Consider the following 10,824-nt stretch of genomic DNA (forward strand, 5'->3'; position numbering starts at 1 on the left):
GTGCAGTCCCTGCTCAGCAATAGCTGTAAAACTTGCTTGAGCTGGTGCTATTGTGACTGTTTTGGCCACAGACCTAAATCACTGCATTACACAGGATAACTAGGAAGAAAATTAACTCCATCTCAGGCAGTGTCTGTACACACAGGTGGAGGGAGTTCACAACAGGGATGAAGAGAGGAGAGAAAAAAATCAGACTATACATCAGAAAATGGCATTCTTCAAACCAGTAAAGTGACATAAGTACTGATTATGAATGTTAAGCTTCTATGTTGCTGAATAAACTGTGTGATCTCAGAGATTCTGTCCAACAAGCACACGTACTTTAGATCTGCAAGCATTCATGTGCTGAGCTGCCTTCCAGTTTAAGATCGCCTGGCTACCTAGCAACACAACAGTGATGCCAAGTGTTGTTCCTGTGAAGTAAGTGGAAAAACTTTTAATGAGCCCATTTTCTTGTGCCATCTTGGTAAAGGTCTCATAAGAGAGAAAATGATATTCCAAATGTAATGGCCTCAGCCACTGTGATATCAGATCCTGAAGCTTTGAAGCCATTGAAGTGTTCAACAAACACCCTCGTAATGACAATGATGCAAAATGAAACAGCAGGAGTACTGAGGGCGATCCATTTAGATATTCTCAAAAAGCATGTGTGAATCATGTCGTTTTATCATAAATATTGGGTGAAGGGTGTTTACAGGAACACCACTGCTTTTCATCGCAGCAGAGTCTCTGGTATCAGAACTACAGCTCTGTTTGTACAACTTGGAAATGGTGCGTGTGTGCATACAAAACCCAACTGGCTGGCTGGGAAAATACAGAGCTTGGAACACACAGACAGAGGAGATTCCTCATGGATAAGGATCCTCTCATAAGTAACCAGTGCTGTAGAAAACATATAGGCACACAAAACAAGCTGATTATGAGTGTGGATATTTGTTACAGATGAAACTAGAAACGTGTATGCTGATATCTTGTAAAAACAAGGTTGAAAGATTAACCCTACTTTATTTCTAGGATCTCTTCAACTTTTTTTTTGCTTTGTTTTTGCATTTTTTCCCCCAATTTTTGCTTCATTTTGGTCATTCGCAATTCCTATTATTTAGACAAGATGACTTCGAGAAACAGCATATTGGATGGATTCTGATTATTCAGTGCACCCTGTGCCTTCTTAGGCTGCTCAAACCCGTAGCAGAGAGCATAATAGGAATGTTAACTCTCATAGAAAAACTTCTCCCCAAAATAATGCAAAAACATTATATATACTTGAAAAGCTGCTATGTCAAAATGGAGATCTGAGTTCTTAACAGTAAAACATAGATGGATTTCAGGCACGCATCCAAACATCATTTGTTCTTTCTTCAGGTTTGCTGTTTACACTTCACTCCATCTCAAAATCAGCGACTAAATCAGTGAAAAACAGTCCAGCCCACATGCCACCCTGCTCAGAAAAGGTTTTGGAAACTGAGTCTTACTGTTTTATTTAGTTCCCATCACTGTGGTAACGAAGCACTGCACAACATAAAGTACTGAGTACAAAATTAAGTAAGTGCTTCACAGCTCTCAGTCCAGGCCTTCCCTACCCTGAAGCAGCAGTTCCAGGCCCTTGTTGTTCAGGGACCTTTGTAGACTAAGTGAGTCCATGCAGGTCATGCAGATACAGAGACTGCTGCAAAAATGAAATGTATAGTGATAGATGGAGAATGGTGCAACATGAGTCACAAGCACAAAGCACAGCAAATTGGCCACTGTAGAATATATTTCCCAGTAAAACAAACAAACAAACAAGAAAAAAGAGGTTTGAGGAAGATTAAAGAGAATGGAGAAGTGCATGGAAGCAAGTTACTGGAAGCTTTAGGAGAAAAGAAAAGGAAGGGGTATTTGTTTCAGTCCCTGCAATAGAGAGAAGCAGCAGAACAAAACAAAGGGAGAAATAAAAACACAGGATGATAAGTGGGAATTGTGGCCCACAAAGCAGGCTTTGGGCGACGTATAGAAAACATTTGTCAAAACAGAATGGCAGCATCTTGTGGCAGCCAGCCTGTGAGGTGAGGTGGATTTTAGCTGTGTGGAGAAAGGGGAAAAGCCACACTGGACAAGAAGGAGCTGCCAGATTTAGAGAGTCTGGGCCTTTGTGAAAATAGCACGTTACAATTCCCTTGATATGTTTTTTAGATAAAACATTGAGTAAATGCTAAAAGGTGAGACCTCCTGCAAAATTAGGAGGAGAAAAGCCCAAGTTATTTTATTAAAGATGTGACAAACTCCAGGCGTAGCAACTAATTATGAGACTCATGACAGTCTTGTCAGTACAGTGCTGTGAAAACTCATGTTGGCTGACCTGCGAGCCAGGGAACAACACAGGTTATTTTAATGAAGTGTCTTTAAAAACAAACCAGCAAGAAACTATTGATAGCGGAGAGCATCTGTGTTAGGATTAATGGTGCCACAGTTCATTGCATTCTCAGTAGTCTCTGCTGAGTCCATTTTGCTCATTGCCTGGGCACTCACTCACCAACCTTGCACTGTGGTGGACTCACTGCTATGCTGCTGACTTTAGAGACAGCCTGTTAAAATGTGCAGCCTTATGTGGGTGTTGGAAAGGAAGAGTGAATATTGCAGGGAGATGTTGGGTGGAGGGCATGCTCTCAAACACAAGGGGCTGACCAGCTCTCAGTGGCAGAAGAGGGGAAAGAGGTGGGCCAGCTGGCCAGCAAGAGGAAAATAGCAGCCTGAAACCATTAGGCTAGATGTGCAAGAGGAGCTGACAGAGAAGAGGGCTGAAACCTAAGCAGAAGAAGGTCAGTCTGACACAGAGAAGAAGACCTGAGTCATCCCTGTAAAGCTGCTGGCAGGAACACATGGTGACTTCAGAACTTAATATGGAGGTCTTAGGACTCTGATGAGGAAATTCACTACTGCTGTTGGTCTATGTAAACATGGATTATTACTGCTTACATCAGTAACGGATCAATCCCAGAACATCTGCTGCATTGCAACTCAATTTCACTTTATTCAAACTTTATAACTTTTCACTGTTTATGTTACTGAGATTTAAAGATTAAATCCCAGAACAAATGTCAAGCCTAGTGTACGTCCATTTCATGCCATCAGTGAGGGTGGTGAGGCTCTGGCACAGGTTGCCCAGAGAGTTGATTGATGGACCATCCATAGAGACATCAAGGTCAGGCTGGACAGAGCTCTGAGCACCTGATGTAGCTGTAGGTGACCCTGTTTGTTGCAGAGGAGTTGGATCAGTTGACCTTTAAAGGTCCCTTCCAAATCTAAGGATCCTATGATCTAATCTCAAGATTTACATTACGTACCTAAAATTTTTATATATGACCAAAAGAAACGGAAAGACCAGGACTAATTCCCATTCTTATTACTGCATTTATATAAGAAAAAAGAAATGCCCAACACAAGTATTCCATTCACTTGTATGCAATTTCCCAGATTTCATGTTTTGTTTCTCCTGTATAAGGAGACATCTCTAAAACGTAACAAAGTGGAAGGGGCTCTCGTGGCGATTCAGTTAGTACGGTAAGTGTTTAGAAAGTAAGCATTCCCACACTACTTGCCAAAGTATTTATGATGTTTCTCAAAATCCTCTTGCACTCACAATCACTCAGGATGGTCAAATCTCTAAGATTTATAAAAAGAGATGCTCCATATAAATAAATGCACGTACCCAAGGAAAAAGATCTCTGGGGAGTTATTTCCAAGACAAATTTCATATACATATATATATATATATTCTAGTGAAAGTGTTGCTTGATAGAATATCTGCTAAGAAAAATGTCTTTCAGAAAACATCTGAAGGCTACAGAGTCCTAAGGAAAGACCCTGATAATTCCTTCTACCTGAGCTGAAAAAAAAAAAAGGCTCTTATAATTGCATGCTGTGCTCCAAGGATCCCAATGGAGGTGAACCTAAACCTCCATTACTCCACCCCAATTAAAAGCAACAAAATCTATATTGCCTCAAACCCACCTTTTCACCTGGCTTCCCCAGTTCATAGATAGCTACTTTTGCCGTGGAAGAACATTATAGTGTATGAAACTTTAATGCTCTGTTTCTCAATTTAGAGAGAGAAAGGACATGGAGAGCCAATAAATCAGAATAACACATGTCCTTATTCAGGTACTATAGCAACACCAGAGAAAAACAAATGACTGTCACACAGAAGAGAAGGGAATACATAATGGGCGTTCTTCAGGAGAAAACAGGTTAGGAAGTGAAAGAAACAGTTCTCCAGGGATCAGAAATGTGTCTTCAGCTTTTCTCTATCAGTGGAAAAAAGGAAGTCCCCAGGAGGATCTGCACCTCTTAGGCCACTACGCATGTCCTGCAGGATGAGGGTGCGAGTGCACAGCAGTGCTCCCAATGCTGGCTGTCCTTGCTGCAAGATCCTTTTTGACCCCCACAAAGCATTGCTGTAGTGTCCTAGTGCAGCTACAAGACAGGAGAACCCCACTCCAGCAAACATACACATCTCTTGCAACTCTAAAAGCATTCCACAGATTCTGCACTTCTGGATATGAGATGTCTTCCTTCTGTTTTGAGTTTTGTCATTTAACCAAGTCCAGTTTGGGGAGGTGGTGTATAAATGTGCTTTTTTTTTTACTGTTTACTACTAGAATCATCACCGTTGTGTAGCACTGCTCTGTGGTTTTCTACTTTCACGCTAAGGATTAGAGGTCGGCCTTGGAAGCGCTAATGAGTGACCCAGCGGTGCAGAGCTGTCAAAGATCATCTGTCATTTCAGACACCGGACTCAGATGTCGTGATTCATGGCCTGTGTTTGGTGTCAACAGGAACATTGTCTCAGTAATGACAAACAGCTCAGACTGAGTGTCCACCTGCCCACCTGAGCAGCTCCCATGGTAAGTGAGCTAGCAGTTGTATTTCAAGGCTCTTCCAAGAACAACTTGACAAGAAGGTTTGCTTTCCTGTGCTGAGAACACATCAGACAGATGTCTGATACTTCCTTTCTTGTTGCAAGTTCTGGCTCCTGAGGTATGCTTTGTGATGCTTCAGTAGAGTCCTTCATTAAGTATACTTCCATCATAATTGTACTAAGGTCATGTATCTGTATTTTACAGTAGCATTTCATCATGTAATGCAAATAAGGCATACAAAGAAAAATGAAATTTATAAAAATGTATTTGCTGTACCCGAAAGAATGCCAGGAAGGAGATTTGTAACAAAAGATGTAGGATTTATGGCTCTTTTTTTGCTTCACATCCTAATCTAATTATGAACTCCTTCGAACGGCAGTTCCCTTGTGACGCTCATTTACGAAAAGTAATAACCAGCACAATGATTAAAACCAACATTGCAGAACTACTCCATCACATCCAAGATCCAAATCCATCACAGAGCCGTCTGATCCGATCTGCTGGTGCCCAGCCCCAGGGTATTAAATACCTTCTCTGACTGATATAATTATGTATATTTGACAAATTTACGTATTCCTACTTTTTTTCAAGTTGAAAAATGTTTCATTTTGAACAAAGTCTTCCCGTATGAACTAAAATGGAAGCAGCATAGTACTTTTCTTCAGGCAGCTCCACTCCACAGCTCCTCCCTGCAGCTGCTGGCAGGTGGTTTCTGACCCCTTGCACCACCCGTGCTCCTTGCCTATGGCCAGGCTTTGACACTTGGTGGCTGCTCAGGAAACCAGGTCAGGAACCAATTGAGCTGGAAATGAATGTCCAGTGCAGGACTCCCCCCCCAAAAAAAGTGATTAATTTTCAGCTTCCCTTGCTGTATAGGCAAGAAAAAGGAGTCAAATGCAGTCATTTGTTTGCTCCTCCCTGCTACTTTTTAAACTCTGATTTTGACAAATCTAGGATTTAGATGTCAAATCCAGGAATACTGTTGTATATTAGGCAAAATACGGGGATATTGGGCTGTCACGCGACAGGCCCTTCCCAAATTCTGGAAGGATCGGTGATGTGTACAAGATAGGCGTACACGAAGAGCATAGTTTATATAAGTGTGTGTTTGCTTTAACAAATCACCATTTTACCGCTCATCCTCTTGGTGTTACTTCGGTAATTGGCTCAGCTGCGGACTTCTAGGGTCATAAAGTCATTAGCGGCCGTAAAGTCATCAGAATACATCGCTGCAAACATTTCTGAACTCATGCATTCTTTCAAATGGAAGCAAAGAGGCTCTTATCTCCAGAGATCTAAATCTGATTGCAACGCAAACTAACAAGGGGTCCAGAAGTATTTCGAATGCCACAAGAACATGAAAGTGAGAGCCTAAATTCTTGTTCTGAGAATGAGACTGATAACAGACTGCACAGATAACATTTTTAATGTATTCATTATATTCGGATAACTTTTGTAATTACATTAATAAAGTGGATATCATTCTTTGAAGTTTAATTTAGAAAGCACCGTGTTATCGGCACGTAATAAACCTCGTGTATCTGTCCTCCTTCTTTTACTACCATGTCTAGAGACTCCTATTAAAAGCTTTTACAAATATTTCTCCGCTCAGTTTAATAGGATTTTTACAATATCATTATACATCCTAATTGGGTGATTAGGGTTTTTACACCAATTATAGAAACACAGGGTGACTAACTGCAACTATGGCAAGTTGTGTAATAAAAATGAGATAATCTTCATCACAGAGTGATGAAACCCAGAGCAGAGTACCAGGATAAGGCATCACAGCCCAGAACCAGAGGATCGGCCTGCTGAGAAGAGGACTAGGATGCTCCAGAATCCACAGGGAGAAGTGTTTTACACCATCCCTTCCTCTCTGTTTTTCAATTCCAAGGGACAAAAAAATAAGTTCTGCTGCAGGACTTTTCTGTATCCAAACCTTCTATTGCCAGTTCCAGGTCAGTAGCTTTGGCCAACCATTGCATTTTGCACTTAGTGAAAGGACTGGCTCAGAACCGGGACAGTTGTAAAGACCCCACTTCCATTTTCCCGTTGCTTTGCACAGAAACCCAGATGTTGATATGTTTAATTTCATAAACATGAGGGCTTTTTAATTATTTCCCTCAGATGGGAATGGCAGTTACAAGCCAATTCTAGCGACGCGTGGCAGAAAAATTCAAGTTCAGCACAACTAAAAGGATTACTTTGTCTTAAAAAGCTGAGAATAGATTGGGGTCACAGAATCATAGAATCCCTCAGGTTGGAAATGACCTTCGAGATCATCAAGTCCAACCTCAACCTAACCATACTTACCCTAACTGATGAAGATACAGCAGATGATGAGGTTTTTGTGTTTCGTAGTCTGGTTCCTATCCCTAAGCTCTGGGTTCTGCTCTGGCTTTGAAGGCCTTCCCACCAGTTAGTATTATTCTACCATGCACAGGCTAAAGTTAACTCTGCACAGCAAAAGGGATCATCTCTGCCTCTTGCACAAATAGCTTCAGACAGGAGGAGAGAGATCATCCATGAGGTACAATCACGTGGCACAACTGGGAGCGTGAAGTCTGAAACCCATTGCTCATAATAGCTGCGCCAGCAACTGGTATCCCAAAATGAACTGAGGCAAAGGGCAGCATTTCCTCTGCTAGCTTTGCTCAAATGAAGCACTGCAGCCCTACCCCGGGCTGTTGCAACAGGGACAATCCTGCCACAAAACGTGGCTCTTTTAAATTAGATATTCAGTGCTTGTGAAAGAAAATGGTGAGAAAACAGCGACAAAGGCAACTGCTGTTTTTAAGGAGGAAACAAACGTACTTAACCAACCATTCACAGAATCCTTAAGAGTTGCAATGGGTCTATAAAGGTCATCTAGTCCAGCTCCCTGCAATGAACCAGGACAGCTACAGGGTCATTCCCTTTGTACCATCCCTGATTCATAACTCCATCAATGAAGTTACAGGGTCATAATGTCCTTTTGTACCCCCTGCATTGAAGAACACCAGCTGCCCTTCAGTTTGCACACTTCATTTCCGAGCCTGCCATTTCTTCACTAGTCTCTGGTGTGCAGTACTGTCAAAGGCTTTTTGAAAACCCAACCAGGTAGTTTGGTTTTATCAGGGTGCTTCACTGACACCTTCCTCAGACTGCAGGTCAGGGAGGCGGGATTTTCCATTGGAAACTCTTCCGAAACACACCGATCTCCTCTGTCCATTCCTTCATTAATCTGAGTTCACTCTCTTATGATCGAGACCGATCAAGAAAAACATACAGGAAGATCACCACACCATTAACGAGAATGGTGTTACATTCAAAATGCAGTAAGTGAAACTGTCACCTTGCAGATCCTCACAATGCCTTGTAAAGACATGTTTACCAGAGCTGAGGACTTCAGCGGCCATCTGGTTATAAGGAGTTAAGAACCGCCACAACGATAGAAAGGAAAAAAGTAATGAGAGCTTGATGGCCTTTTTTTCTTGAGGGCAAAAGCGATGTGTGTGTCATACCTAACTGCCGCTTGGGAAATGAGTAACCAGGGCTGCTCTGAGAACACCAAGCGCTCTGTGCTGCTCCAAGGCAGGTGACAGCAAAGGTACAGGAAAGGTCGCCCTGGAGGTGCAGGTCAGAGCTGCAGTTAAGCTCAGGAACTGTGACAGAAGCAGTGCTATGAAAATCAACCTCAACTTGAGATAATTAAACATCTCCTGACCTCTTCTGCTGTGCTCCCAGTTGACAGCTCTGTGCACAGGGCGGACTGAAGGGAGGAATTAAAAAAAGAAAACAATGCATCTCTGGACCCACTGCCAACAGCTTCATCTTCATCCTGCATCTCACTTTATCACATCAACACACACACACAGATGCAAGCTTACATGTTTCTCAAAGTGACTTTGCTTACTCCGTTACCCATTTATCTGCCAAGCAAGCACTTGACTCAGAGTGACAGCTCAAAAACTCTGCCCCCTATTACTTTTTCTTGTTGAGTAGCATTTGCCATACCAGCAAGAGAAAATTCACTCCAACATTTCATCAGCAATATATAACACTGGTACAGACATTCCAGCAGAAGACAAGTTCAAACTGCTGGAACCTGCTTTCTCTAGGTCCGGACTTACCTTCTGTCCGTCCTGTTTTGTGCAAGCTCACATAAGACGCCACTAAACATTTCTTTTGTTAACTATGTAAGATAGTTCAGGAAAGCTCTGCATTTTTAACCACTCTTCCTGTGCACAGTAAGCCTGGTTATTGAAACAAGTGAATCGGCCTGAGTAGCTCTGATAGTTAGATGGCCTGAGAATACCTGAATGTTAGATGTTGTACTGAGGGACACGGTTCAGTGGGGAAATATTGGCAGTAGGTGGATGGTTAGACTGAATAATCTTGGATGTCTCTTCCAGCTTCAGTGATTATGGTTCTATAATACAGCAGTCCACTAGAGCTCAGCATTTTGATTTAACGTGACAGGACATATAACACAAAAGCAAATTTCATCTAAGATGTGCAAAAGGAAATATCTTTCTTTTGACCACCACTCCGATGTTTCCCTATTGAGGACAGCAATATCCTGTTTGCATGCTCCACCCACACAACCTCCTGGATCCTCAATTTGCAGCAGAGAGCAGTCAAAGCTGCCTGCAGCCCCAAACCAAAAGCAATCAAGCTCATGTACAGGCAGGGAGTGCAGTTGTTTGCCACTGCTGACAGCATCACTGTCTCCCAGACTACAAACATCCCCACTCCCTCAATCATCTCCTTACCATGTCCTCTCAAAGAGTCTCTCAGTGACCCAACAGGTTCCTGACACAAGGACAGAAGAGGGGAAGAAGCACACGCTGGCTGCTGCTTTCACACCTGAACCAAGTAAAAAAAATCTAAAGAACTGCACATTCAGCAGTTCTACTAGTGGCATCCATAGCAGGACACCACCTACCTGGCCGGTTAGCTACAATGCTCAGGCATATCCTTAGTGTAATAATAAACTGAAGTTTAGCATACTCATCTTTTGAAAGGACAGGCAGTGAAAATGACATGTGAATCTGATGCCAAGGTGCTATAAGACAAAATGAAACAAAACCCAGAGGTATTCCAGCTCTCAGAAGTCACACTGTCTTCCCACCTTCATTCTGTTTGTATGCTGCATGCATCCCTTCTCTGTTCCTATTAGAAAGCATAAAGAAGAGGAAACTTATCATTGAAAATGATAAATGCCGCTGTTGACACAGCTGAGAACCAAAGATAGGCTGTTACCTCTTTTTACAGCTGTATTTCCATTTCTTGTGACTACAGTAAAACACAAAGGCTGGTAACCTTCCTGCAGATAAGCCAAACCCAGCAGTCCTGTAAAAATATGAAATACTGACATACAGGAGAGCTTAGAGAAGGCTGCAGTTAACATACCAAAGTAAGAATACATTCCATCCAGTTAACTCCTCCAATGATCACAGCAAACAAATAATCTGAGAAGTCTGGGTACAGACTGGGGATTTCTGCATTTTCTATGAAGTTTTAAGGCTGCTGCCCACAAAAGACTCATCCTCAACAGCTATTTTGAACTGTATAAGCAAAATATTCCAGTACTGGATGACCAGCTTGACTTTGGTAGAAATTACAGCCTACACTATGAAGTCAACATACACAAACACAGCAGTTAAAATACATTTGGCCAGTTGTTACTTCTTGATACCCACAAGCACAGTTTAGGAAAGCCATGCAAACGAGTTGTTTACAATTGTATTTATCCCCCTCAACCTTCTCTTTAAATGCAATACCCAACTATCCTCCATGTTCTCAAAATGTTTGGCTCTCTAACACCGTTCCCATCTTTGAAATTATAAGAAAGGTTTTCCCCTCCTCCCCCTTTTGTTAGAATTCATGACAGCCCTTCACATAACGTAGCAGGTGCTGAAGAAAAATGCTTTTCTATTAA

The sequence above is a fragment of the Excalfactoria chinensis genome, chromosome 2 (assembly GCF_039878825.1).
Source record: "Excalfactoria chinensis isolate bCotChi1 chromosome 2, bCotChi1.hap2, whole genome shotgun sequence".
Classification (NCBI taxonomy): domain Eukaryota; kingdom Metazoa; phylum Chordata; class Aves; order Galliformes; family Phasianidae; genus Excalfactoria; species Excalfactoria chinensis.